General features: G+C 34.0%; 1 pseudogene; it reads right to left on the bottom strand.

Annotated features, from left to right (window-relative positions):
• Positions 1-685: 685 nt before the first annotated feature.
• On the bottom strand, positions 686-5,524 carry LOC132601993 (U-box domain-containing protein 4-like; annotated as a pseudogene).
• Positions 5,525-11,912: the final 6,388 nt, after the last annotated feature.

Here is an 11,912-nt window from a genome sequence, read left to right as displayed (position 1 = left end):
TGTAAGCAGGTTCCCAGGAAAGATTGGAGGGTCACAGCTGGACCACTTAAATACTAACCTCCTTAGACAGAACCTACTTACGCCGTGATGTAAGCGAAGAATAAATAGCACACACAGATTTATAGTGGTTCACCCTCAATGTGAGAGCTACGTCCACGTTGCTGCTGCAGATCTTATTAAAGAAGAAATATTACAAGTGTTTACAACACTCAACCTCACAACCCCAATCCCAATTACACTCAAGAATTTTACCACAGAAAATTCTCTCAAAGACCTTCTCTTACTTAGGCCTTTCACTAAGAGTATTTCTCTTAGATTTTTCTCTCTCTATCTTGGTGTCTTACAAATGAACCAAAAGCTGCCTATTTATAGGAATGAATTTCCTAAGATGAGGTAAGCGCTTACATCACGACTATGTGAACAAAAGAATTGACTTGTTGGCCAATTCCACAATTGCTACCAATGTGATTTTGTCAAAGGAAGAAAAATATTCCTTCCTTAAAACAAGGGGATGGACCCAACACTCATAAGAGCCTCCACAAATCATTCTTCTTTCTCAGATCACAACCATTTGAATATTTCAACAAGCAGAATCTCTACATAAATAACTCTCAACATCAACTTTACACGCTTCATTTAATCAGTTACCTTGAGAAAAATATATTTTCATTATCCACCTTATAAATCAGCCCCTCGCTGCATTACCATGTCGTTGGTTTCTGAAGTAGCTAAGAAGTCCCTGAGCCTGCATATATCCCCCACATGTATATTCTAGAATACTTGAACTAGAATAGAAACAAAGTGCGACGTAGAAGTGGCAAAATTAGCTCGTTAAAATATAACCTGCCAACCCGCCCAAGTTTGGACTGGTCATTGACCCGCCCATTTATTAGCTTAGCCCATTTCAGCCCATCACAAAATCGGGCTGATATGTGTTAATTACCCATTTTAAAGAAAAAAGATAGTTTTATTAGGTACTAAAACATTATAAAAGAACAAACAAAGAAATTAAAACTTAGTACGAATTGGGCGGGTTGGGTTATTGTCACGACCCAATTAGAGGGCCATGACGGGTACCAGGAGCTGGCATACCGAGCACCACCTGTCCTGCTTATCATTAGACTCAACCTGAATTTACACTGTTTCCAACACAAGACTTCTCATAGAATGATCCCCATTTACTTCCCAAAACATGCGTATACATAATCACATACATAAGCCCACAAAGCTACAAAATGATATACATGACATACACTAACGAGATCATAGAACATCTACTACCCACACATATGTATCTACGAGCCTCTACTAGAATACTGGAATCATAAGGACAGGACAGGACCCCGCCATGCCCCAAATATGTACACAAAAGAATATACCAATAGGCTACACCTCCGGAGTAGTGGGGTACTCCTGTACAACTGCTGATAAGGCTCCTAGGTGTCAGGTCCGTCTCCCTGTCTACCTGTGGGCATGAACACAGCGACCATAAAAGAAAAGGACGTCAGTACGAACAATGTACTGAGTATGTAAGGCATGTACAACAGCATAATAAAGAAATAAAAGAGCATAAGATGAAGAGTAAACATGTAACTAATTGCCTCTTAAGGCGGAATCATGCATGCTAGCTTTTATATTAAATAACATCATATCATATCATATATATATATATATATATATATATAAGCTACCCGACCATATAGGTACGGTGTGATCGTCATTAGCCCGCGTCCGGGGTAAACATCTCAAGCCGCCCACTAGTGGTGTCTGCCCGGCCATATAGGCACGGTGTAATCATCATCATAGCTACTCACTACGCCCATCATATTGGTGACTGCCCAGCTAAATAGGCGCGGTGTAATTAAACATATACACAGCGTAAAGCATGCATGAGAGTCCAAGTGAAAGTTATAACTCTATTGGAGTGACGTAAGGTCGATAACCTCTGATTACATTATGGAATAACCATCGTCGCTATGCCTCACCTTGAAAGAACTAATATCATGAGGTGAGACAACAACAAGAACTAACATCAATGAAACCATAAGAATAGGATTATCAAGCTCATGATAGCATCATATCATAGGCTTTGGAATCTCTGAAATAGCATCATTATCAACATCATTATCTTGGGACATATCTCATCTCTGTCTCATAAGAAGCTCTGAAGAATCTTTAACTTTCATCTTTTGGGATGTAAGAAGATCATGAAAATATAGAAAATAAATCATAGTATAGAAGTCATGCCTTTGAAAGAAGGGGACTAGCCTTACATACCTTTGCGTCTTCTCAACGACTAAACGCTCTCCTTCCAAGTTCACAACACTACATTCAAGAGAATTCGTATTACATTAGATCATTAGAAGCATACTTAAGGATAAGCTAAGGCGACTAAGAGCTAATGAAAATTGGGCAGCATTTCCTTTGTTTCGACAACTTTCTCCATATGATAAACAACTCCCAAATAGCAATAGCAACACTCATATTATCATAATCAATAGATTTCTCAAGTTAAACATTGTTCACTTCTCAAATTCACTTTCAAAGTCATCCATAGCCATAACTATGACATAACACCATATTCATTCCCACATAACACTTCTTTAACGTCATTTGTATCCTGCACAACAAGATTATACTCATGACATATCAAGAACTATGATTCAAGTCAAGTTACTATTCAAGAGTGTCATTATTTTCACATTTGGCTCCATATTCAACTTTCTTCTCTAATCCAAGTCTTTCAACCACTTAATACTTGTAATAGCATGAAATAGATGTAAAACTCACTTTTGATTATGTAGGAATGATCTTTGGATGAAGATACTCCACGTGAGAAAATCCCCAACTTCCATTCCAAAGGAAACCTTCACTTATATTAACCCTAGTGAGCTTATCTGCACTTGATTCTCTTGGGTCTTGGTGATTAATCCTTGATTCCCTTTAGATTAGTGTGGATATGATATGGGGAATGTTCTAGAGCTTTCAAGAGTCGTAAGGAGTATGGAAAATGAATTAAATGGATATATATATATATATATATATATATATATATATATATATATATATATATATATATATATATATAGATAGATAGATAGATAGATATAGAAATTAAAAAATCGGGAAAAAGTGACCCGATTGAGTTGTACAAACACTGATACGGTCCTTATAACTTTATACGGTCCGTATAAGTGACCGTATAATACCATCAGGGATATGCCTTCTCTATAAAGGTTATACGGATCCTTATATGGACCGTATAAAGTTATATGGACCGTATAAGTGGTCTTATAACTCCATCTTTTCCGAAATTATTCTTGTCAATTTGTTTGGTCCCCAATCCTTATGGAACCTTCTTAACACTTGTTTAATACTTCATTAACCATCTAAGGAGCCTTATAACTTCTTCTCAAGGCATTAATAAATAATCCTTAACTTGATAGTTTGCGAAACCTTTCCCAAAACACGACTTATACTCCACTTCTCCTCGACGAACTTAGTTTCACCGGTTCACATGACTTCAAAATATTATCGTATATGCTTGAAGCTACCACATACGCTCCTTAATGTCATAAGAACTTCATGTTCACCTTAAGTTCGTGTTAGTCTATTCACAGCACAACAACATGAAATTTTCGAGGTGTAACAGTTATGAACTAGTTTTTAGCCCATTTTAGCCCATCCCATTTCAGCCCAAGTAACTTTTGAGCGGTTCATTTGTTAACTCATCCCATTTTGACCCACCCAAACTCAGCCCAACTCGCCCATTTGACACCCCCTAGTGCGAGGTTAATGCAAAATCGTACCTTTTCTCTAGCTCTTGGGGTGCCAGCCTGTGGCAATGCTACTAACGGAGGTACAACTCTTTCCTGGAGAACCATGTTGCAAAACCTGCTACTATTGGTGCATAATTGCAAAAAAGCAGCTGCTGCATTTTCCTTCCGTCTCGCAGAGCCCAGTTCAACAACCTCAAACAGAATGGGAATCCCTCCTTCCTGACCGATTGCTGCTTTTCCCTCGTGAATTCTGGTTCCCTTTGTAACGGCACAGAAAGCTGGGATTCTGACACATCCCCATAAGTGTCAGTCGTAGCCGCTGCTGATCTTGAGAATACTTCATTTCCATCACCAGAAATTACAGGTGAAAAGTTTGAATCGGATAGTGTGTTGGGTGCCAAGGTGGTTCTATTATGACCTACAAGGAAGTGTTTATCGGCTGCTAACATACTATGACCATGTGAGTTTATCTCTCCAGAGTGGGCCATTCGTTCTTCAGAACTCTTAATAGATATCCTTTCAACATCCAGAGTAAGCATATTACTAGCAACTCCAGGTAAAGAATCTTCCGAAGATGATCCTTCTCTTTGGTTTATACTTGATGAAATCAAACTCTTCCTTAGAGAACTTAAAGAGCGAGCAGAATTGCGAAGAGTGAATTCCCCTTAGAAGGCGAAAACCCTGGGTATCCCTGGGCATACCAGAATCTGCATGTGCTGGAAGTGAAGATTTCATCGGATCAGGTAGCTTTACATTGTTTGAGTCACACCAATTTGCAATGAGTGCCTTAACAGTGTAATTAGGCATGAGATTTCTGCGCCCCAGAGTTTGCCTGGTCTTAGAACAAACAGTAATACCAAGATCAATCCATTTCCTTATAAAATCTTGCTCGTAAGTTTGTCTAGGAGAAACAATTACGGGGTCCATCATCGACTCAAGTGAGAGGGGGCAACAAAAATCAGGAGGTATCGGCACAGGCATTAAGGTTTGAGACCGTTTCATTGTGACGAAGCAGTCGTGCATATGGGAAACAAGAGCTATAATTTACTCAATATATTCAACTTCCTCAGTCTTTTCAGCTTGTTCAGCATTCTCCTTCAATTTTTCAAGGGCCCCAAGCTCAATTAAAAGCTCTTAGTTTGATTTCAATCTTAGACAATCGGCAATTTTTGCAAAGTTGTCTGAGTTTGCTCCCAAGCCTTCCATTTGAGCCTTAATAGCCTTTGTGATAGTCATGGATATCAGTTCATAATCCGCATATTTAATTTTCAGTATACAGTGCTGCAATCCAAATATACGACAAATTTAAGGATGACAAATTCTAACTGGCAAAAAGAGCAGAGAGGAACATTACAGCTGGGTGGGAATAGGGCAAATAGAAGGGAAAAGAAGATCAGGAATGACCTTTTTTTGGCTCCTACCTCAAGAGATGTCAAAGTTGTATCAGCAGAGCCTCCACAAATCATTCTTCTTTCTGAGATAACAAACATTAGAATATTTCAATAGGTAGAATCTCAACATAAATAACTCTCAGTATTAACTTTTCACGCATCATTTAATCAGTTACCTTGAGAAAAATATATTTTCACTGTCCAGCGTATAAATCAGCCCTTCGCTGCATTACCATGCCGTTGGTTTCTGAAGTAGCTAAGAAGTTCCTGAGCCTGCATGCACCCCCCACATGTATATTGCGAAGTTGCATCTCTTTGTCGTTTTGCTGATATGATTTCTTTTGTCGATGCCATTTTCTTTCCCCATTCTATGGAAATCCCTAAAGGGAAGCCTTCGCTTAACTTGTAAAGTTGCTCAAGGGTTCGAGCCATGGAAACAATCTCTTGTAGAAATGCAGGGTAAGGCTGTGTGTGTACAATAGACCCTTGTAGTTTAGCCCTTCCCCGAACTCTGCACATAGCTTATTGCACCAGGCTGCCCTTTTTAGATTATTCTTTGAAGTGAGTATTATTGGTCTAAATATCTTGTTTCCAACAATAGAAACACTTTTCAGTTTGGTAGAGACTGTAGACACGTGATTTTTTACCCTCCCGGGACCTTTTCACGGTTTTAGTGTCTAATTTTTCTTTTAGTCTAATCTTTGACATTTTAGCTTTTATTATTATTTTAATAGGTTTTGTTTGTGGAAATGAAAAAAGGACAAAAATATTCACCATTTTTAGATTATAAGTTTTGTGTTTCGAAAAAAGAAAACTTACAAAAATAAGTTTCTTTAAATCGAGGTTTTAGTTAATTACTTTTGAGTTTTTCTTAGTATAATTATTTATGTTTTATTATTGTTGGTTTGAAAGTAGCTGATTAATATATTTATCAAACTATTTTTATTTTATACATTTAATGAAAAAAAGAAAAATAAAAAAAGGAGAAAAGGAGAACCAATATCATATTGTCACATGACAAATTTCATCCCTATCCATATCCATGGCATATTCCATTGTAGGAATAAGAATATCCTAGTATGAGAAGGACATTTTAGAAACTTACCAATATCCTAGACCTAATTTCCTAACCGAGCTATCATCTACTACACAAAAATAATATACCCTGACTAATTCCCTAAGATCTAGCCGCAGCTGCTACAACGTGAAAGGGCCCCAATTCTGGCCGAGAAAATAAAGAATTCCATAAGCTTCACCACCAAGCCAAAATACATCACGTTTTCCCATTTCATTTCTTATATACAAAATTATTTCCAACTCTCTGTTATGACAACCATAGACATCATCTTCATCACATTCTATATCATAAACCCTAGCAGTGATAAAAGGTGCTATGGATTGAGAATATTCCGGATCAATTCGTTTCAAATGTTTTATTTAGTAATCTTTCTTGTTCGTTGGTTCCGTGTTGGTGTTACTGGTGACCATGACGTTGATTCACGGATTTAGATTAAACGAATTTTTTTTTTGTTTTGTTTTTCAAATTTCTTTTAGGGGTCGCATGTTTAAAGAATATCTTTGGCCTTAAATAACTTTCAAGGCCTAGATAATATTAATATTAGCGTGAGATCAGCAAGATGAGACTCGAATTATTTCAAATGTTGTTATCAAGTATATAAGAAAAGAATGTTAAAATCAATTGTAAGGGAACGAGATGGGTTGCGAATTTATTCAAAGTTCGTTGTCAAATAGTGAAAATGACTAAAATGATAAAGAAAAGCGTGTCAGATTTAAGAGACAAATAGTCCTTTTAACGATAGATTCTATTAGGTGTGCTTAAATGTTGACCATGTGTTCGGTTATGGACCTTGGTTAAACATTAATTAACTACTCAAAAGAGTCATGTTTGTGGTTACGCTCCTTGACTTTATAAATAAATCGAGTTTGACCATGTGTGTGGATACGCTCCTTGGTCGATTATTGTAAATAAGAGGCTTTGTGTGTGGTTACGCTCCTAAGCCAAAAATAGAAGTCACAATTCTAAACTAATTTTAGGTAATTAAGCGAGTAAAATAAACGCATTTCATCCAATATTTAATTTTAGCCAAGTATAAGTCGATAAAGGCGATTGTGCCAGAACCACGGGACTCGGGGAATGTCTAATACCTTCTCTCCGGTCAACAAAATTCCTTACCCGGTCTTTTATTTTTGCGGACCAAAAATAAAGAGTCATTTCCTTTTGATTAGGGATTCAATAAGGTGACTTGGAACACCAAACTCAATTCCAGTGATGACTCTGAATAAATAAATAATTCCTTCTCAAAACATCACTTCAATTGGAAAAACCCTTTACTAATAAAACCCATGTCCTTCGAGGCGCTAAAATGGGGTGTGACAGAGATTAGATGATACCATTCACTTCATTCAATACACTACATAGATTTGTAAATTATACAGTAAGTTGCTAGGGATCCAACTTTACACAAGGAAACAAGAATTGCATATCACTTCATTGAATACATTAAAGTGTTAAATAACTTGATATCATCAAAAGTTATAATATTACATTTTCCCAAGGTTAATAAAAAGAAAAAGGCTTATATATATATACATACAGACACAACAACAACAACAACAACAACAACAACAACCTAGTGAAATCCCACAACGTGGGGTCTGGGGAAGGTAGAGTGTACGCAGACCTTACTCCTACCAAGGTAGGACTGCTGTTTCCTAAAGACCCTCGACTCAATATATATATATATATATATATATATATATATATATATATATATATATATATATATTTGGTCTGAAGTAGAGATCTTCTTATGTCTGAAACTATGTACAAATACTTAGATTTCTTTTTGTATATTGTCTGTGTCTTTTTGTATATTGTACTAAGGGGTTCTATCTGGATTTTGTGTGAGAGCTGGAGAAATATATTAGTTTTGACCAAACACTCCTCTAGCATAGTCTAATGCCTCAGTGAAATCATTAAAGTCTTTAAAAAGAGGCTTTCTTATATCTTTAATAGAATCTAAAACTTCTATCCAGGTCTGGAAAATACCATTAGTTCTACCATGGATTACAGCATAAAATTTAAACTTCTTATCTAGAATTTTGTCTATAAAATACTGACAAAGTGCACTTAGAGTGGCTACAAAATGACTAGAGTCTTTTTTATTATGTGATATCCACAAATTATCTACTAAACATGTCTGTTGTTTGTCTATTACATATTCTAGTAATACCTTAAAAGTTAAATTAGATGGCGGGAAAAATACTAAATTATTGGTTCCAAAATGTATTCTTTCTAAGGCGTTTTTGTCTAATGCAGATGTAGGTCTAAAATGAAGATTACCTAGTACCTTTTGTCTGTAAGTGTCTTGGGTTGAGGCTATGCCTTTTCCCTTGTCTGTTGTCTGAGAACTTGATGGTCTCATGTTGTTCAAATAGAAAATCAGTTAGATGTGCTTTTTAATCTACTTAATTGGTCTGCCAGGTTATTTTTCCTTTTATATGTTCGAATGTTAAATTATAAATTGAAATAGTATCCATAAAGTTTAACCATCTTCGTTTACTGCTACTTTTATCATTAATTTTTTGATAGAATTTGACTATAGCTTCACAGTCTGTTCTTACCAATATTTCTGGTTATTTAGTATATATAGTCTAAAACTATTTAAGCCATATATTACAGCTAAAATTTCGGCGTCTATACTACTCATATTTCCTTTTTCTCGGTACTTACCACTTTGATAAGCACATATCTTCTCTTCACTTTTATTGCTATATTTATTTGGTTTTGCCTTTAATACTGCTCCCCATCCTTCGAAGCTTCCATCTGTTTCTATAATTAAATAGTCTGTTTCTAGGGGCATATTTAAGTCTGGAATATTTTTTATTTTTTCTTTAATTGTTTGTACTAATCTAATATCTTCTGTAGTAAAGTGTTTTTGACCATTTGATCCCGTTTTTTTAATACAATGGTCCTGCTATTTTTCCTAAGTCTTTTATAAAACTTCTAGCATAATTTACTATTCCTAAGAATTTTTGTAATTTTTTAACATTATCTAGTTTATCTGGCATTTCTAAGGTCTTTTTAGCTATATGAGGTTGTAATTTTATTTTGCTATCTCCTAGCACTACTCCTAAAAAGTTTATATGGTTTTTACATAATTTCATCTTTTTCTTGATAATTATTATTCCATTTTCTACGAATAATCTACATACTGTCTATAGGTGTCCTAAATGTTCTTTCATGTCTTTACTAAATACTAATATATCATCTACATATACTAGGACAAATCTTTTATAGTCTCCAAATATACTATCCATTTTTCTTTGAAAAATTGGTGGAGCTGTCTTTAATCCAGATGGTATTACTAACCATTCGAAATGTCCTTCAGGACAGGTAAATTCAGTCCATTCTATACTTTCTTCATCCATTCGTACCTGCCAATATCCTGATTTACAATCAAATTTACTAAAGATTTTTTTACTTTGTATTCTATTTATTAGTTTTGTTTTGTCTGGTAACTTATATCCATCTGTTCTGGTGTTATCATTAAGTGTTTTGTAATTTATTACCATTCTAGCTTTTCCTCTTACTATCTCACTATGATTTCTTACCATAAATTCGTCAGATCTATGTTTAGTAGTAGATCTTCTTATTACTCCTAAATTTAATAATTCTTTTATTTGTACTTTAAAGTCTTCCACATCTTGGTTAGTTGCTTCTATTGAGGCTGTTTTAATTATATATTCTGGATTTATTATGTCGAATTTACATACAATTTTGTTATTTTTCCAATGTTTTAAAGGTTTTTCTCCTATAATTTCTATATCATCTAGTATTCTTATTATATTATCTAAATTTTTTTGGTTTTTTATTACTCCTATCCTTTCTATCCATGTTTTAAAATTATATAATTCTGTTTCTATGTCTATTAAAGTATAATTTATTTCTATTAGATTCGTCGTCTAGTATTTCTTCTTCTTCTAGAATTAAATTCTTTATTTCTCTTTTGCTTTTACAGCATGTATTGTTGTCTTGACAATCCTTACAACAACTCTCTTCTTTCTTTTGCAGGTTTATTTGGTCTGGAGTAGAGATCTTCTTATGTCTGATTCTAGTTTCAGTTTTATGAGCTTGTACTGGTGTATGAGTAATATTTTTTAGAAAAATTACTCCATCTCTTGTAATCATGCAACTTCCATTGTTATGTAACATAAAGTCTAATCCGATGACAAAGTCTATATTATATTCAAGTCTCTTGCCCATATTTTATCCATTTTATAACTAGGTTTATAAAATTCTGAACAAGTGTTGATAAAGCTAATGTATGCCTTATGAACATAATGTTTATATATATTATGAGTTCCATCCATTTGCATGGCTGCAACTGGTTTGTCTAGAAATTTTATAAAATATGGTGGAACTATTTGTTTATTTATTATACATTTAGTACATCCCGAATCTACTAATGCTAATGTCTCTATTTCATAGTCATCTATTTTAATTCTTGCAAGTATTTTTATTGTTTCTAATTTTTTATTTTCATTACATACTAGGGCTCCATGGTCTTCTATACTCATTAGTTCCGCTGTTGAATCTTCTGGTATTGTTCTTAGCGGTTGTATATTAGATAAACCTATTTCTTCATCTTCGCTATCTGCTTCTTTTTGTTTTCCTTTTTCTAATTTATATAACATGGTTTCTAATTCGTTCATTCTAGTTTCTAATGTCATTATTCTTATACTAATAGTAGGGTCTTCTATTTTTTTATGTCTTTCTTCTTTGTGTATATTTGTCTTAAATTCTTTTTCTATACTTATGATACATCCTTCTATAAAATAATTTTTCCATTTTGCTCTTTTATCTCTACTAGGAAACAATTTACAAGAGAAACATGCATTACTATCTAAACCTTTATTTCTTTCGAAATCGTGACTACAATCTTCTGATATATTTGCTAAATTATCCATTTGAACTTGTTCTAGGTCTAGTTTTTCTAATCCTATCTCATTAATTAATTCTTCTGCTTCTGAGTCTGATGAGTCTGTTTTAATTTTTTCTTCAGTATCTACACTTACTATGGAGTATATACTTTCTATGTCTAACATATATTCAACTACATTTATTAAGGTTTCTTGAAAGTCTTCAATTAGCTGTGAATTTCGTGTCTTATTATTTATTCTTTTTGGACATGTATTTGCTAAGTGTTCTACACTTCCACAAGTAAAACATTCCAGTTTATTTTTATAATTTCTATCTGTTCTGTATTTTCTTAGATGTCTATTTCTATATAAATAGGGTTTTCTGGCTGATGATTTTCTAAGATAGTATTTCTTTATATTGTATTGAGGGTAGTTTCTATTATATTGGCTTCTGTATTTCTTATACTTTTTCTTTTTATAATTGTCTTTATCGTAACTCTGAGTGGTGTATACCACGCTTTTACAAAAATTCATCTAATTTTATTTTAATTTTTTTTGTATTTGTATATGCGTGCATTTTTCTTGTAGTATATCCATTATATGTTGTATTCTATGTCCTATTGACCATTTTAAATTAGGATTTTGTACTACTCCGTCTCTTTTATACCATTTGTCTTCTATTTCTCTTCCTAGAGCTCCTGGTAGTTTATTAAATAATTTCTTTCCTAGTTCTTGGTCAAAAGCGTTTTCACTAATTGCACAATAATAAAAGTAATCATTTAAAAAAAAATATATGAAA

The sequence above is a fragment of the Lycium barbarum genome, chromosome 7 (assembly GCF_019175385.1).
Source record: "Lycium barbarum isolate Lr01 chromosome 7, ASM1917538v2, whole genome shotgun sequence".
NCBI lineage: Eukaryota > Viridiplantae > Streptophyta > Magnoliopsida > Solanales > Solanaceae > Lycium > Lycium barbarum.
Note: the sequence above shows the minus strand (reverse complement) of the source record. Positions and strands in the feature narration are given on the sequence as shown.